This window comes from Podarcis pityusensis (assembly GCF_964106645.2).
Source record: "Podarcis pityusensis genome assembly, chromosome: 12".
NCBI lineage: Eukaryota > Metazoa > Chordata > Lepidosauria > Squamata > Lacertidae > Podarcis > Podarcis pityusensis.
In genome coordinates this window covers 10,684,896-10,703,140 of record NC_138037.1, presented here as the reverse complement: position 1 = coordinate 10,703,140, position 18,245 = coordinate 10,684,896, and the positions used below count along the sequence as shown (strand labels likewise).

Sequence of the window (18,245 nt, the reverse complement as noted above, 5' to 3'; positions counted from 1 at the left end):
TAAGGGTTTAGTCTCAGTCTCTCTCTCTCTCGCTCTCTCTCCGGAATCAGTAGAACTACTGCCATATTTAATTTTAGCTGTATCCATCACCTTGGTACCTACTTCCCATTCAATCCTTAAACTCAGACTGAGGCCACGTTGAGGCTACAGGGTTAGGAGAAGATGGAAGATCAGTTTGTACTTGATGGTGCAGAACCATATTTTTGCTTCTATATTTTTTTTTGCAGAATAAGAAAAGGAAAAAGAGAGAAGGGGCAGTGTGCTTTAAAGCAGGTACATGATGCAACATGTAGTATGATCCTTATTGCTCTATTCTTAAGCATTCAGCAGAAGCCCAGCAGCCATAGAAAAACCTATTAAACCTATTCAGTAGCATACTTAACCCACTTGTTAATCCAGCCCCATGGTAGAGCAAATTCTGGCCTTTTTTTAATTCTTCTTGCAACCCTCATTCCCTGCCCCATTGCCTCCCCCTTTGGCAGTTGAATCCTTTAAAAAGTTTACAAATCACACCATGGAGTTCAATGGAACTTACTCCCCCCCACTCCCAGAAAAGTAAATCTGCTCTGGATTACAGTTTTATTCTGAAAAAGCCAAGCGAAATATAGCTCCACACCCTGTTCTTTTCGAGTTTCCATAATCGGCTTGTCTGACGGAGTTCACTCATTTACTGGAGGTTATCCATGTCAAGAGAAGTTATATTTCCATCTCTACCTGACGGCCCAGGAGAATGGTGACTCCAAAGGACTTCAAAGACTGAGAATGAGCAGGTAACCTCAGCTGACATCAGACCCATTCAGTATGCACAAATTAAGACTGTTTTGCTAAATATTACTGCTCTGCTCTTGTCTTCTCCCAATATGGGGGAAATGATCAGTGCTTTTCTCTAGGAGTACTCAAGGTTATGCAGTGGGCACTTATTGTAACAACTTCATATTTTTCTATTTTGTTTTATAAAAAAAGAAGCACTGGATATTATTAGTTTTATTTATTAACCTCATTATGTACTTTGTGTTCTTGTACTTTTATGTCGTGAACCACCCTGAGACCTATGGATGAAGGGCTATATACAAATGTAATAAATAAACAAATCAGTATTAATTCAGTTTATTCATCGTTGAGATCTTAAAGACTTACATTAGATTTAAGAGACTAATGACTTACATTAAAAAAGAAGAAGCATGTACAGAAATACATTGTACCATAAGGGTGGGATTCATGTAAAACTTCGACATTTCATACAGCATATTAATATGGATGTATTACTGAAAATAACATTCAGAAATACATGCTATTAGGGAGCACTGCTTTGCAGAGATGAGTATACAAGGCAAAAGTTGTGTACAAAATGTCTATAGAGGGATAAGGTAAATGTAAAGGGACCCCTGACCATTAGGTCCAGTCGCGGACGACAGTGGGGTTGCGGCTCTCATCTCGCTTTATTGGCCGAGGGAGCCGGTGTACAGCTTCCGGGTCATGTGGCCAGCATGACTAAGCCACTTCTGGTGAACCAGAGCAGTGCACGGAAATGCCATTTACCTTCCCACTGGAGTGGTACCTATTTATCTACTTGCATTTTTGACGTGCTTTTGAACTGCTAGGTTGGCAGGAGCAGGGACCGAGCAACGGGAGCTCACCCCGTTGCGGGTATTCGAACCACCGACCTTCTGATCGGCAAGTCCTAGGCTCTGTGGTTTATCCCACAGCGCCACCAGTGATAGAGGGATAAATTCGCATAAATATTGAGGAAGTTTCATGAGGACTTGGGGGGGGGGTTGCTGAATCATAAACTGATGTTGAAATGCAGTGAACTTAGGGAAATGACTGGTTAGTAAATGCTATCCATTTATTTCTTTTGTTTGGATTTGGTAATATAACTTGCCTTGCACGTAACTTAGTCCTCTCAGGTTCCTGGAAGATGAAGATGGAGCTATTCCTGTTAAGAGGGCTGATGTCAATTTTGATGGTCTGCTCCTGGTCCCTTGTGAACATCACATCCACATCACCAGCTGGCCGCACAATTCGGAACGACAGGCAAGATCTGCTTAAGAGTCATTTTAAAGGTCACAGATGGGTTATGTTCCCTGATCTGTGCAAAAAATAATAATTAAAAAGCAGCTCTCTGCACTGGCTGATCACTTGGGCTCTCTAACTCTACCACCATTTTATTTACTTTAGGATTAATTGCCAGCAAAAGGTCATTTGATCAAAAGAAGTTCTCCGAAATCCTTAGTGGTTTCATGAACATTTTGCCTTAGGGGTTTGACAAATTGTTTCATCGGTTTATTTTTAATATGACAAAACAGAGCTTGTTAGACTGAGTTTCCCACAGCAAACACAAGCAGATTAAGCTACGTGTTACTATTAGCCATGTGCAAAAGCCCACAGGACAGAATCAGTTCCATTATATTAGCCCCAAGGAGCGGGTTTTCTTCGAAAATCTGTTTGCTGAACCAAAATTGGCACTCACTTCTGTAGTGCACTGCTCTCTCAGTTGGTCAGCGTGATAAGCACCATTGGTGTTTTTTATGAATGTGTTTTAATATCTGTGGTTCCATTATATCATGGGCTTCAGAACATTTTGGCATTCAGTGCAGTCAGATGTTTTGGCAAACCATTGTTTATCACTGCAAGAATGAACAGTGGTGAGGCCTGGGCTCCCCACCCCCACTTCCTTCATATATGGTTTGGGATCCAGGTTTGAGAGCAAACTATGGATTGCACAAACCCTCATTTGTTGAGAATGGGAAACAGTGGTTTTCCATGAAGTAGGCGCTCTCTCAACCTGGGCTACTCTCTTCCCTTCACACATGAAGCAAAACTGAGAGGGGAACATGGTAGCCTAACATTCACCACTGCTTCTCCTAATAATGATGAACTATGTTTCTTATTACTCTCAATACAGTCTTCTCATTGGTTTCCCGATTTTGCAGTGCATCGTAATCCTATCCATGCCTACACAGCAACTGAGCCATCTGTATGTATTTAGCCTGGGCATGGAGATGGATTTCCCATGACATGGTAAAACTACAAGGAATAGGATTAAAAACAGAGCCACAGGTTTCTTACCTTGGGAACAACAATCTCTATAGAACAGCATCCCACCAGCTGAAGACCAGAGCAGTGTCACACCCATCTTTGAAGTCCTGGAGTAGTTTTGATTGTGGCTGGGGTACAGTTGCCCCTTCAACAGAACTGGTAAAGCCCAGGAGTCGGGTTTTCACTTGCGTCTCGGTCTCCTAGAGAGGAAGGGCGGGCATGGTTGAGAAAGTAAAAGGCTAGTCCAGGATTGTTTATTCTGACTGGCCACAGCTCCCCAGGATCTCTGGCAGAGCTCCTTTGCATTGTCTGCTTCTTTTGACAACAACAACAACAATAATAATAATAATATTTTTTTATTTATATCCCGCCCTCCCCAGCCGGGCTCAGAGCGACTAACAACAATAAAAGTAACACAATTTACATAAAATCACAAGCAATTAATTGAAATGCATTCTAAAATCAATTCATTCTAAAATCAATTCAAAATCAAATTAATGGCAGCCATTGGGATAGAGTTCTGTGAGAATTACCAAAGGAGTGGGTCAGACTGTGCTTGGCCATCCTCCATAGTGTAGGTCTCTTCCACAATCTGTCCAGTTGTGCTGCTGCAGATGGGTTTCGTCTCTCTCTGCTCCTCCCAGTGGTCATGTCTCTTCTGGTCACTGCTGTGGATACAGAGTTTGACTGTCTGCCTCCAGGCACTGCTGTCACCTGCAAGAGATTCCCACATGGCGGGGTCGGTGTTGCCAGCCTTCTTGTCACGCTCGCAGACATCTTTGTAATGCAGAGTTGGTCTGCCAATGGACCTGGTGCATGAAGCCAGCTCTCCGAAGAGCACATCCTTCTGGTCTTCCATTCTGTGGACAGGACCAAGTAAGTGTAGAAGTCGCTGAGACAGGAGTGCGAACATGCTGGGAATGTGGGCTTGGGAGAACACACTGCCTTGTGACACCCCAAATCTTCCTGAAGCAGTGCATGTAGAAGGCATTGGGGCATTGCTCCTGACAGTGGTGAGTTGCCCATGACTCACTTCAGGGCTAGCGATCCCATGGAACCTCGGGCCACGTCTGGCCTGCAAAACCACTTCAGGTGACCTGCCAGCCCTCCTGATATTAGGCACCTCTTTCTCTTGCCTTCGACTTACGTTGGAGACATGCCTCTTCTCCTTCAGGTGCACTGCTATTTCACCTGAGATCTTAGTGCTTAGGAAGCAGGAATAAGTGCTCTTTTTTCCTGTTTCCTGACCGCTAAGAACCTCAGCGCAGTGGCACTGTGCCAGAACAAGAAGAGGTGCATTTGCAAACACAGTCAAGGGCTTTCCTTCCTATTGCAACCCTAGGGGATTTGGGTGAAACACACCCAAATAATGCAGCTGAAGGAGAAAATTATATACACAGGAGAACACAACAGCGGGACAACTAAATAAGCAACAGAAATTGGAGCAGCGGATTAAGTTCAGTCAGCAGCACAAGCAGAATGATCAAAGCACCAAAGAGAAGGAAACTCTGGGCTTTTTTTGGAAAGGTGGGATAGATTTAAAAACAAAACACAAACAATGTCTATGCAATCCAGACCAAAGGCTCAACAAAACAGTAGTCTTGACTCAACATACTATAATATGCATGCACTAGAGGTAAGGATTAGTAAATCTTAACAATTTTGGAATCTTGCAGTTTCTCATTTTTCCAATCAATAGTTCTCCGCATTTCTTCATTGGTTTGAGTTTTGTTGTTTTTAAAGAGGCCTCATTAAAACTCATCAGCATTTTAGTGTGAATTTCTCCTAACAGACATACTTCTGAATGCAGTTTTGCCGAATACAGTGGTACCTCGGGTTACAGACGCTTCAGCTTACAGACGCTTCACGTTACAGACTCTGCTAACCCAGAAATAGTGCCTCAGGTTAAGAACTTTGCTTCAGGATGAGAACAGAAATCGCACGACAACAGCACGGCAGCAGTGGTAGGCCCCATTAGCTAAAGTGGCACCTCAGGTTAAGAACAGTTTCAGGTTAAGAACGGACCTCCAGAACGAATTAAGTTCTTTTTTTTTTTAATAAATTTTTTATTGGATTTTCACATTTTATAAAGACATCCCACACACAAAAAAGACACAGACAAAAATATGTATAATTTCAAAACCTTACTTTCTTAACCTTGTTCCTTGACTTCCCCCCACCCCCCTTCCTACATCCCAATTCCCATAATTAAATCAGCAAGTTGTTATTTCTCCTCCTTACCATATTAATATTACATCTCTTATAAAAAAAAAATTAAATTCTTTCCTAAGGTGGACCCACGTTCCCTTCCATCGATTTCCCATTTTATATTAAATATGGATCATATTAGCTAAACCCAAAAATCATAAACGTTTTTAAAATTCTATTTTCCCCTCCCTCCCAACCCCGGTTTCCGTCCCTTCCCTGATACGTGTCCACAATAACAGTTCTTAGCCTGGATTCCTCACGTCCGAGGCCTTCAAGTCTCTTTCAGTCCCTCTCCGCCGGTTTTGTTGGTAGTCCTTTGTGTTGGTCGTCAAGTCTCGAAGGAGTTCTGTCCCAATCAAACCAGGTTTTCTTCCCACAAGAATACTTGGTAACAGCTGCTGCAAAAGTTCCATCAATCCTTCATATTCAGAGTGGAGGCCCCTAGAACGAATTAAGTTCTTAACCCAAGGTACCACTGTATACATATTGGCACAAAGCAAATAATGAATTTATGTATATGTTACTTTCACAATTAAATGCATTTCCATGCACACTTGGACCGAACCCAAGTGTATGGGTTTTTGCACACACTGCTTGGCTGCAGAACTGCATTGCGAATTTTGAAGGATGGCAGCATTTCAGTTTCTGTATTGTTTTGGAAAGTGTGAATTAGGTAGGTTCACCTTTAAATGCAAACTGAATTGAATTTCTCCCCCAACTCTAACTGAAGGTAGGGCAGAGAAATTATGCTTCAAGGCTTGGTTTATTTCCATTTCCCCTAGATTCTCGGATGGGAGTTTTTGCCAAAATGGTTAACATAAAAGGATATTGACATCACCATTGGCAAGGGATACAGATCTATTAAAAAGGATTTTCCTCCCTCCTTGCTCTATTCAGTTTACTTCACAGTGTTCATAGATAGCAGGCCAATATGTTGGCATGGACTGATCAGGTGCAGAGCTTGGGGACAGCAATAGCAGAAGGCAACCTAATTTATTGTGACACCTTCAGAGAATGTCCAGAAAGCACTGTGATAATTTGAAGTTTGGAGTAAATAATGAGGGAGGTAAACAGGAATCGGTGTGGCGGGGCACACAGTGAGTTCACACTATAAAAAATATTATTATTATTATTATTATTGTTATTATTATTAGTGCTATTTTTCTAGAAAAACAGGTGGCTGAACTCACTATGAACACCTCCCTCATTCTCTTATAATGGCAATGGTACCCACTTGAGACGTGCCAGAACTGCTGAAAAAAAGCCATTATTTATTATATATTATTTATTATTTATTCTACAAAGCAAACAAACAACTGCAAGAATTACAGATTGGAGAAAATGCATCCAGCCACACCAGAAGAATTCAGTTTGACAATGCAAACCATGTTTCTGGTCCCCACCAGAGAGGAATGGCAAACCAAGATGATAGACTATGCCAAAATGGCAAAACCGACCAGAAAGCTCAGGAGCCAAGAAGACAAAAACTTTAAGAAAGAATTGGAAAAAAATATAATTTATTTAGGAGACCACTGTAAGCAGATGAAAACATTAGCAATATTTAATAACACTTGTAACAATCACTATGGACGATATGGATAGATACAAAACATGGGATTATGAAACAATATGCAGTTGAAAATGCTGACAATAAGATCCATGGAGGAGATGGGGGAAGTCTGGAGATTCAGAGAAATCTCAAAATCTGGTTATTTATTTGGTATTCTTATAACTCTACGCTTGTAAATTAAAATAAAAAAAATATTTACAAACCGTGTGTCTGGTTAGGTCAATAACAAATTTAGACTTAGGTTAGCGCATCTACTGTACCTGTTCGCAATTAAGCCAAAGAGTCCCTCCAAAGTGACTTTTTGGAAATGGGAGCTCTGGTTTCCAGTCCTGGGTATACGACTGATGTTATATTTTACTATTTATCATTGCATCCTTAAAATACCTACATTCATAAGATCCGATTGGTCAGATGTGCGCAGGTGCCCATCTTGACACACAGGGCTGGCAAACTGAATTTTGCAGGCTGCTGTCACTCTCAGTTGCCAGGATACTGTCCTGTTCCAACCAGGCTTTGGGCCTGCAGCATGTTAAGCCGGAACTGGCATATATTCACTGACCTTCAGCTGGAATCTGGCCAGTGAGATGGTTCAGGCTCCAAATAATAGGGCAGAATGCAAGCTCTGGCCGACACAAGCGGAGTTTGGCTCTGTTGGATCTGGGAGAACTCCCAGGAAGGGCAGATGTTCATCTAGCAGAGTCCCCAGAGTTTGACCAAGTCTTTACATCCCTCAGCCTAATAATCGCTGCCAGAGTCCTGCCCGCTGAGCAAAGCTATGGGGAAATTAAAGTCTTTGAAGTTTGAAGGAAACTACTGTGGTGTTATGTACTGAGTTGAATAGGATCCAAAATGCAGCAGTCTGATTGGTTCTAGAACAATAGGATTCAGAATGCAGCAGTCTGATTGGTCCTAGAACAATAGGATTAAGAATGCAGCGGTCTGATTGGTCCACAGGAGCCACCCAATCCAGCTCCAGGTGGAAGTGAATCTGCAACCTGATTGGCCTACAGGAGAATCCCGGAATTAGCCAATCACGTGGGGCCCATTGTGTAAATAATGTATATAAAGCAGACATTCTGGGGGAACTTCCATTCCTCCTCACCACTATGAGCTGAATAAAAAGCATGACATCCACTCTCAACTCTGAGTATATTTCATGTGGCTTTCTTGAACAGCTTAAAATTGACCCCTTTGCCTTCTCTATCGAGGAACCATTAGAGGGAGAAGCATTATGGGTAGTTAGCAGCTAAAAAAAAAAAAAAAAAAAGGAGTTAGCGGTGGGCGTCATAAGCCTGCATACTTTGGACTTTGGCTCCACCCACTTTGGTCATGTGACCCCAGCCACTTTCCTCAGGGAGCTGGGCCCTAGGGGAAAAGGGATTCCTTGCTCCTGTTATACAGGGGGGTTCATAGAAGCATAGAATTGTAGAATTGGAAGGGACCACGAGGGTCATCTAGTCTAAACCCCCTGTAGTGCAGAAATCTTTCGCCCAACATCAGGCATGAACCCACAACGCTGAGATTAAGAGTCTCATGCTTTACCAACTGCATCCTCCCTGAGGGTTTTCCTTTTCCTGGGGCGTACTGTTGCAATCATTTGATATTTCCCTTCTCTTTCTTGGGGTATCTTATTTTATTTAACTGATCTTAAAATTGCACTATATGCATTCCTAATGTGTCCTTTTCACTAATTTTACTATTTCCATTGTTGCAACCCACCCTGGGAGCTTATGGGGAAGGGCAAGTAAGCAATCTGAATAATAATAAAAACAAAAATTACAAGAAGTAATAATAGAATGTTGTTTCCCTTTTCTTTTTCAATCTTATTTCTTTTTGATAGTCCTGACTGTATGATTTGGGGGTGGGTTAGGTGGAAAACATCTGGCTGCATGGGCATAGGGGGGGGGACAGCTGCCCTCCCCCCAGATCAAGTAAAACAAAAGAAATACTGACATGTCAGTTCTGCCCTCCCCAACAAAAATCCTGGCTACGCCCACGTCTGGCTGCATCACAAGTGCATGCATTTATCGCAGCGAATAGAAGTTATCGCGAAGTCCCTTTAAAATTCATGCCACAGCCATAGCCCTTCATCAGTTGAACAATGGACGTTCCGTTCAGTCCTGCACTTAAATGCCACTGGCTGAAACTTCCTCCTCTCCTAACAATTAGTTCCAGACATACAGAATCTGCAATTCATGGCAGTGTTCGGTATCATAAAATACAATTGCCAATGCTTAGGTTAGGTGACTGATGAGTATGGCAAAGGGTATGGCAGGGAGAAATTGCAGCATTTTGAGAAGGAGAGTTAGTTTTCCAAAGCAGAGACATCACCTTGCCAACAAAGGTCCTTATAGTTAAAGCTATGGTTTTCCCAGTAGTGATGTATGGAAGTGAGAGCTGGACCATAAAGAAGGCTGATCGCCAAAGAATTGATGCTTTTGAATTCTGGTGCTGGAGGAGACTCTTGAGAGTCCCATGGACTGCAAGAAGATCAAACCTATCGATTCTGAAGGCAATCAGCCCTGAGTGCTCACTGGAAGGACAGATCCTGAAGCTGAGGCTCCAATACTTTGGCCACCTCATGAGAAGAGAAGACTCCCTGGAAAAGACCCTGATGTTGGGAAAGATGGAGGGCACAAGGAGAAGGGGACGACAGAGGACGAGATGGTTGGACAGTGTTCTCGAAGCTACCAGCATGAGTCTGACCACACTGCGGGAGGCAGTGGAAGACAGGAGTGCCTGGCGTGCTCTGGTCCATGGGGTCACGAAGAGTCGGACATGACTAAACGACTAAACAACAACAACAGCAACATCATACAGTGCCCTGAAGCTGCTCTCTTTGGCCCTTGTTGGGTGTGCTTCATCTTGGAGAGCTGACCCATAAGAAACTTTGGATGCATGAAGCAAATGGCTGTCACGTTACCTTTACAAAATGTTGGGAGTGCCAAATTTTCTGCACACCTACGTTATACAAGCCACAAATATTAGTGCATTATGGCAGCTTCCTAAGTTCCAGATGCTCTTGCTGCCCCATTCCTGTAGGGCTTGTTGTGGTTGTTGTTTAGTCATTTAGTGTGTCCGACTCTTTGTGACCCCATGGACCAGAGCACGCCAGGCACTCCTGTCTTCCACTGCCTCCCGCAGTTTGGTCAAGCTCATGCTGGTAGCTTCAAGAACACTGTCCAACCATCTCGTCCTCTGTCGTCCCCTTCTCCTTGTGCCCTCCATCTTTCCCAACATCAGGGTCTTTTCCAGAGAGTCTTCTCTTCTCATGAGGTGGCCAAAGTACTGGAGCCTCAGCTTCACAATCTGTCCTTCCAGTGAGCACTCAGGGCTGATTTCCTTCAGAATGGATCGGTTTGATCGTCTTGCACTCCATGGGACTCTCAAGAGTCTCCTTCAGCACCATAATTCAAAAGCATCAATTCTTTGGCAACCAACCTTCTTTATCTAGGGCTTATTATCCCCCAAAAGGCTGCTTATTAGACATTTGGCAGGGATCAGCTTAGCCTGGGAGTTCCTGGCCAGGATCCCCTGAGCGTAGCTGGTCCCAGTGAGGATTTGCAGTCTGCCCCACTTGCCAAGGAACCATCCGAAGCACACATTGAGTCTCCCAATGTTTCATTTGCAGCCATGTCTTTACTTGCGTTTGCCCGTTTGTTTGAAAATGTCTGTACAGGGGGAGAGAAAGAGTTAATAGGTGGACCAATAGAAAAGCCAGAGGCGGAGCCTACCTGTTTATAAAAGGGCTTAGCCCGAGGTTTGAGTTAGTTGTTGGTGGTTAGTTGGTTGGTTTTAGTGGGTTGGTTGGTTTGGAAGGGCAGTTGGAAAAGCAGTTGGCAGGCAGTTGGAAATAGACAGTTGGTGCAGTTGGTTCTTGTGTGAGGGGAGGTAGAAGAGTTAGAGACAGGATAAAAATAAGACTAAGAAGGTAAAGAGTAACAACGTTTTGAATGCAGTTGAAGTTTATTTGTTTCTGCAATAAACTACACTCTTCTTTGTTAACTTAAGAACCTGATTGAGACTAAGTGATTTACCGGGGAGGACCTGGTTGGTGGCAGCGGATTAGTGGTGTACGGGTCAATAGTTCGTGAGACAATTGGGGGCTCCGTACGAACTCCAACCCCCCCCCCCCACATTGTGCCATAGGGCATCAGGTGTGGGGTGGCTTGAGGGAAACAGCCTTGTGGGCTAAATTAGGACCTGTGTGGGCCTCAGCTTGGCCCATGTGCAATACCTCTAAGGCTGTTTGGCTTAATCTGACGTGTGGCCAGATATTCCCGAGATATTTTAGATGAGGGTGTGATTTCTGCATATTCCTTGCATTGCGTGTGTGGCACCTCTCGGTGTTGCTGCTGACCTTTAAAGCCCTAAATGGCCTCTTGGTCCTATATACCTGAAGGAGCGTCTCCACCCCCATCGTTCAGCCCAGACACTGAGGTCCAGCTCCGAGGGCCTTCTGGCGGTTCCCTCCCTGCGAGAAGTGAGGTTACAGGGAACCAGGCAGAGGGCCTTCTCAGTAGTGGCCCCCACCCTGTGGAACACCCTCCCTTCAGATGTCAAGGAAATAAACAACTACCTGACTTTTAGAAGACATCTGAAGGCAGCCCTGTTTAGGGAAGTTTTTAATGTTTGATGTTTTATTCTGTTTTTTAATATTCTATTGGGAGCCGCACAGAGTGGCTGGGGAAACCCAGCCAGATGGACAGGGTATAAATCATTATCATTATATAAAAACAAACTTGCAAGTTTGAGGCCTTCAAGATTTCACTGAGCGGTTTCATGTGAACTTGTGCCGTGTGCTATGGGGTAGCTTTTAGTGTCGTGTTAGGGCTCTGCATTTTGGAAGAGTGTCAATGGTGAGGACGTACTGTTATGGCAGCAGCTTGTTCACGCCGCCTCTGCCTTCTCTCTCCTGCATTCCGAGCCGCCGTTCTCTCACATTGTGCATGACAGATGATGGAAGGCAGGGGAATCCCTAAAATAAAACATAACCCAGTGAGAAGCAAGGGCGAGGAAAGGCTTGAATGCGGCAGGTTCCAAACCATCCCCACCAGAGGGCACTTCAATCCACCAGAGTTTGCTTTCATCCAAGGAATCTTCTCTTCAGATTGCCCTAGCATGGCTGATATATTTCCGCTTGGGCTGAAATTTCTAAGTTCTGTGCATCTTGACTGCCCATTCCACCGGCCTACAAATTCTCTATTATCTGGGTTGTGTTGCCATTTAATTACTGACTGCTAATTCAGGACCATCCAGAAAATCCGGTCTTCAGGGCAGGAACAAGGGAGAAATCTAGTTAAAATGAGGGCAAAAAGACAAGGAGGCAGTGAGAAGGTTTTAGGTACTGATAACATGATATGTTTTATGGCCCTTTGTGTTCACCAGATCTACAAATGAGGACTGAGTAATGTGTGCTTCACACATTATGAATGGCATGGAGAGAATAGATAGAGAAAAAGTCCCCCCCCCCCCATGACACTAGACCTCAGGGACATCCATTGAAGCTGAATCTTTGAAGATTGAGGACACCTGGCTTGCCAGCAATACATGTGAAAAGGATGTAGGGGTCTTAGTGGACTACAAACTTAACATGAGTCAGCAGTGTGATGCAGCAGCAAAAAAGGCTCATGCTATTCTAGGCTGCATCAACAGAAGCACAGTGTCTAGTAATAGTTGTTGGTGCCCTTATAATAGATTCTTTTATTTTATTTGGTTTTATTGCTATCTTTCTTTTTTATTCAGGATGTACTTTTATATCCTGAAACCCATTTTTATACTTTTTGTGAGTGTTATGCAAATATTTTTTTTTGGGGGGGGGGAGAAAAGTAAAAGAATGGAAACCAACAATGCAATACATTGTAAGGCGATATGAATTGAATAGCATTTTTTACAATGGCCCCTATTCCTGTGGTTATCCTGCGAAGAAGATACAAATTAAATTTAATGTTGAATCACAAACCGCAAAGTTGGAAGGGACCCAACGGTTCATCTAGCCCAACCCCCTGCAATGCAATGAAGCACAACTAAAAAATCCCTGACAGATGGCCACCCAACCTCTGTTTAAAAAGCCTCCAGTGTGTTTTGTGAGATTGGTTGGTGTATTAAGTGTGTCTGCTATTTGTATGTCCATTTGCTGAAGTGAACCTCTCTCCTTCTTCCCTCCCCCTGCAGCACTTCTGTAACCTTTGGAGTCAGAATCTGCACACAACATCCTGCCATATACTCTGCCCACGCAGCCATCTGTTCCATCCAACAGCGTTTCGTCAAGTTTGGGTACCACACTGGAAAAAGAGACAGATTTCTCCTCTTCTCCAGCCCTATTCTCCTTTGCACTCTGCCTTCCCAGAGTCTTCCTTTCCTGCTGCTGCGCTGAATGATCACCAGGGCCCTTTCTTGGGGGAGGTCTTGCATAACGAATCGACCTGTTAAGATGGTCAAATGCAAGTGCCGTCCTCTCCTCGGTTAAAATAAATGTTAGAAAATTCAGTCCGGAGCTTTCGAATCGGTGGATTAGTCTTTGTTCCCATTTGAATTACTAATTTCTCTCCCTAGAATCAGCTGCCCAGAGAGGGACCCTTTCATAGCTGGAGAATTAACGTGCGAAGGTCGCCTTCGCAAGGCTGGGATCATCGATTCACAGGCGGGAGGGGAGAATTAGGGTCAAAGGGGTTCAGATGTAGCTAAGGGATACCAGGAGCTGCTTCCCATTCATCCGCAGCGATGTTTGGGTTAGGAATGTGTGTGTTGGCTAATTACATCTCGGAGCCCTTTTCTTGGGGGCTGCCATTGATTTTCAGTTGTCCTGGGAATGCTCGTTGCCAGCAGCATCTTGGAACTGAATTTTAAGAGATGTCATGTCCAAATGCACACACTCCACGACTGCCACCCTTAGCAGCTTCCCTGAGAAGCAACTTTTGCCAATCAAATGAAAACAACTTTCCTTCCCAACTACTACTACTTCTTCTTTGGCAATCCCTCGTAGCCAAATAAACTTGTCTTCCATAAACACAGTTTTAACAGTGAGTCCATAAATGACAGTGTAGGCCAATTCTGGATCCACACGTCCTTCCACAGTGGGGACATTGGTTCCCGGGCAGGAGTTGATCACGGTGTGGATTTGCCAAGCGGCCTTCCTCTTAGCACGTTTCTCCCTTGTGTCCTGAGTTTGAGTGTCTTCAAAGCCCATGACACCTTTGGTAAAGGCTGTTCTCCAAATGGAGCGCTAGCAGGCCAGTGTTTCCCAGTTGTTGGTGTTTATACTACATTGTTTTAGATTTGCCTTGAGAGAGTCTTTGAACCTCTTCTGTTGACCACCAGCATTACGCTTTTCATTTTAAAATTCAGAATAGAGTAGTTGCTTTGGAAGATTATCATCAGGCATCCACACAACATGACCAGTCCAACAAAGTTGATGTTGAAGAATATTGCTTCAACACTAGTGATCTTTGCTTCTTCCAGTACACTGACATTAGTTTGCCTGTCTTCCCAAGTGATGTGTACATTTTTTGGAGACACCGTTAATGGAATCTTTCCTTCCCAACATTCCTTGCCTAGCACAATACATCTCAAAATTAATTCAGACAAGTTAAAATCTGGGCAGGTGGCAATTATCAGGTTGGAGTTGAGCGTGGTTAATACTTGCCAGGACCAACTGTTTCCACTAATCATACAAGGACCTGTGAGCAGGTCCAACACAGCCTGTGCTTTTAGAATAAACATCACACACTCTGACCATAGATTTGGGTGGCAAAGGGGTCTGTTTGGGGAGGGAAGAAAGGTTTGTTGCCCAACTGGCTTTCCACTCATGCATACTTTGGATGTGGCCTAATGAACCCATTGAACAAAAAAAGCCCAATCTCAAGAACAGAAAGATGGGGAGAAATCGGGAGCAAAGGTTTCTCTTGCCTAACCTCCTGACAAGGAGCTCCACATAAAAGCAAGCGAGAAGCAGAACACTTTCAGAACTGTTTTTTGTTTAACTCCCCACCCCGGTCTTGCCAAATGCGCAGAGAGCACACGCGAGGTTTCAGCATAAGTTATTCCGGTGGCGCTTCTTGTTTAGAGAATGCCAGAATTCATTGTTTGCAATTTGGTGCTGCGGGATCCAATCAATAGCTGACAATAAAATATTATTCCAAGTGATGTCAACGTTTTGAGAGGCCCTGATTGATTGCTTTAATTTTGCCGTCTTGAGAGGGTGCGTTCGTGTGTGTGTGTGCGCGTGCACACACACTTTAAACCAAATGCTCTCCTGATTCCTTTAGCTCTGTCTATTTCTCTTGAACACTAGTTAAGTAAAATGACATATTTATTATGTCAGATTTATTGGACAGATGGTAGTGTATTTTGTTCAGATTCCACCCCCCCCCAATAATATACATCCCTATGCACGCGCATGTGTGTGTGTGAACACCTCCTGTCTTGTCTGTGGCAAGACAGACCAAACAGGGAAGCTTTATAAAATTTCTCAGCTGACTAAGGTTTGTTTTCCTCCTGATCTCCCTTCCCTGAGCAAGGCGCATGGAACGATAGCACTTCCTTCTGCTGCTCCAGAGGCATCTTACCTCCTACGACACCCTCAGTCACGTTCAATCTGGCTTCAGACCCGCAGCCCCAGCCAGGATGACAGATGTCTATGCCAGCGTGGTTAGTTTTGTCACGGCAATTAATCTCATGTTGCTGGTGACTTGCTAGTGGTGCGGAAGGGAAAGGGGGTGGGGAGCTGTCACAAACTCATTTCTCCTCCTGCTACCATCAGGGTTCTTTCCAGGCCTGCCACTTCTGGTTTCATATGTGTGTGTGTGTGGGGGGGGGGAAACCTGGCCCTTGATCCTCCTGCCTCTGAACATGTGCAGAGTTCCTTTCCACCAAGCAAAGACTTCCCCATCGTTCTGCCCGGACACTTAGGTCCAGTGCCGAGGGCCTTCTGGCCATTCCCTCGTTGCGAGTAGCCAAGTTACAGGGAACCAGGCAGAGGGCCTTCTCGGTAGTGGCACCCACCCTGTGGAACACCCTCCCACCAGATGTCAAAGAGGAAAACAGCTACCAGACTTTTAGAAGACATCTGAAGGCAGCCCTGTTTAGGGGAGCTTTTAATGTTTAATAGATTATTGTATTTTAATATTCTGTTGGAAGCCGCACAGAGTGGCTGGGGAAACCCAACCAGATGGGCGGGGTATAAATAATAAATAATAAATTATTATTATTATTATTATTAGAAAGAGTCTGTTGGTTGGTGAAGTGCAGAGAGCCAGCATGGTATAGTGGTTAGGAGCGGTGGACTCGTAATCTGGTGAACCGGGTTCGCTTCCCCGCTCTTCCACCTGCAACGGCTGAGTGACCTTGGGCTAGTCACGCTTCTCTGAAGTCTCTCAGCCCCACTCACCTCACAGAGTGTTTGTTGTGGGGAAGGAAGGGAAAGGAGATTGTTAGCTGCTTTGAGACTCCTTAAGGGGAGTGAAAAGCAGGATATTTAGTCCAAACTACTACTCCTACTCTTCTTCTTCTTCTTCTTCTTCTTCTTCTTCTTCTTCTTCTTCCTTGCCACAGGTGAGGAGCCTCTGGCTCAGGGGCCAAATACAGACCTCCAGGCCCTCAGAATGCTCTCCAACCCCCCCCCCCCCATTTCCTCACTCCATGCCCCTCACTGGTCCTCCTTTGCACCCCAAATGTTTTAACCTGGATAATGTGTTTTGACCTCTGATGACGCCTCTTGCTCCCCTGGGTGGAGGACAGAGAGCAGGGAGTTCGCATGTGCAGAAACTGGCTTGCTACACAAAGACAATGTTAACTTTGGTTGCCCCGCCCACTTTTGACTTTGGCTCCTCCCACCACCGGCATGTGGCCCTCAGAGGACTGCCCAGGGGGGAATGCGGACCTTGAGATGGAATAAGGATACCAACCCTGGCCTACGTCTGGGAACATGGGTGGATTGCTTTTGTCTTTGAGAAGGAGATGCGTTTTTGCCTGTCCAGAGACTGTGGTGGTGTCTGGTGGGATCTGGTGACTTGCACCTTGTTCCATGGCAAGTGGAGACTGTTTTATTCCCACAGGCTTTTGGAGACTGACTGTTCTATTAAGGAAAGGACTTCTAAATAGTGCTGTGGTGCTGCTATTATTATTATTATTATTATTATTATTATTATTATTACTACTACTACTACTACTATTATTATTTTAAATTTGTATACTGCAAAATTAAAACCTGGATTTTATTATGTATTTTGTGTTTATATGTTGTATTTTTCTGCTGTGAACTGCCCTGAGATCTATGGATGAAGGGCAGTATACAAAATATTATTATTATTATTAAATTAAATTAAATTTGTATACTGCCCTGGATTTCCTTTGATTAATTTTCGCAAAACACAACATGGATTGCAAGTATTGTATGCAGAAAACAGTAGAAATGAAGAAAGGATAAAAAGAGCAGTTTAAAAAATAGACAAAATAGACCCATGTTGAGGAGGACGGAAGCCTATTAGAGAAGAAAAGGAATTGGGATTAAAGAATAGGGTGACATAAGTCCGTATGTAAGAATTTATGCATTTATGGTTGTATGTATGTTTTTTGTTCTTTCTTTCTTTCTTTCTTTCTTTCTTTCTTTCTTTCTTTCTTTCTTTCTTTTTCTCTCTCTCCCCCCTCCCCTTTTGTTTGTTGTTGTCATTTTACTATTTTGGTTATTTTATTGTCTGTGTTTGTACATCAAGTAAGAAAACTAATAAAAAGCAAATTAAAACAAAACAAAACACATAATAAAAATAGGAACAAAACAATAACTCCCTCTCCCTGCTAGCCCTTCCCACAAACACATTTTAAAGGGCATAGGATGTTAAACAGCCCAAGGCCTGGTTGAAAAGGAATGCTTTTGCCTGGTGACTAAAGATGTACAATGAAGGGGCCGGGGAAGTCTCCCTGGGGAGAGCATTCACAAAAGGGGAGCCACCGCAGAAAAGGCCCCGTTCTTGCGTTGCAACCTTCTGGAGCACACAAAGAAAGGCCTCAGAGGATGATCTCAGGGTCCAGGTGGTTCTTATAGATAGAAGTGGTCCTTGAGGTATGGCGGTCCTGAGCCATTTTACTATCTGTATTTTAATAGATCTGTTTTTATATTGTTTTAATTCTAAGGTGAGTTGGGATAGCTGCATAGGTAGAGCATGAGACTCTTAATCTCAGGGTTGTGGGTTCGAGACCCACATTGGGCAAAAGATTCCTGCATTTCGGGGGGTTGGACTAGATGACCCTCGTGAGCCCTTCCAACTCTACGATTCTATGATTCGATTGTGGTTTTATTAACACTTTTAAACTATTGACTTTAACATGTTTTTAGCCTTTTGTATTCAAACTGTGTTGTTTTCATTTGTGCAAGCCACCTTTATTAATTGCTTTGAGATGTTTCATGTAAAGTGTGTTGCCATGTGGGTGT

General features: G+C 43.8%; 2 long non-coding RNA genes across 2 annotated transcripts; one reads left to right on the top strand and one right to left on the bottom strand.

Annotated features, from left to right (window-relative positions):
- Positions 1–1,758: 1,758 nt before the first annotated feature.
- On the bottom strand, positions 1,759–10,616 carry LOC308459208. The gene is made up of 3 exons (XR_013977901.1): positions 10,552–10,616; positions 3,070–3,239; positions 1,759–2,041 (listed from the first exon to the last, which is right to left on the bottom strand). It is a non-coding gene; the product is annotated as an uncharacterized lncRNA (long non-coding RNA).
- A 4-nt stretch (positions 10,617–10,620) lies between these two features.
- Positions 10,621–13,306, top strand: LOC308459196. Its single transcript, XR_013977887.1, has 2 exons — positions 10,621–10,748; positions 12,992–13,306. It is a non-coding gene; the product is annotated as an uncharacterized lncRNA (long non-coding RNA).
- The last annotated feature ends 4,939 nt before the right edge of the window (positions 13,307–18,245 follow it).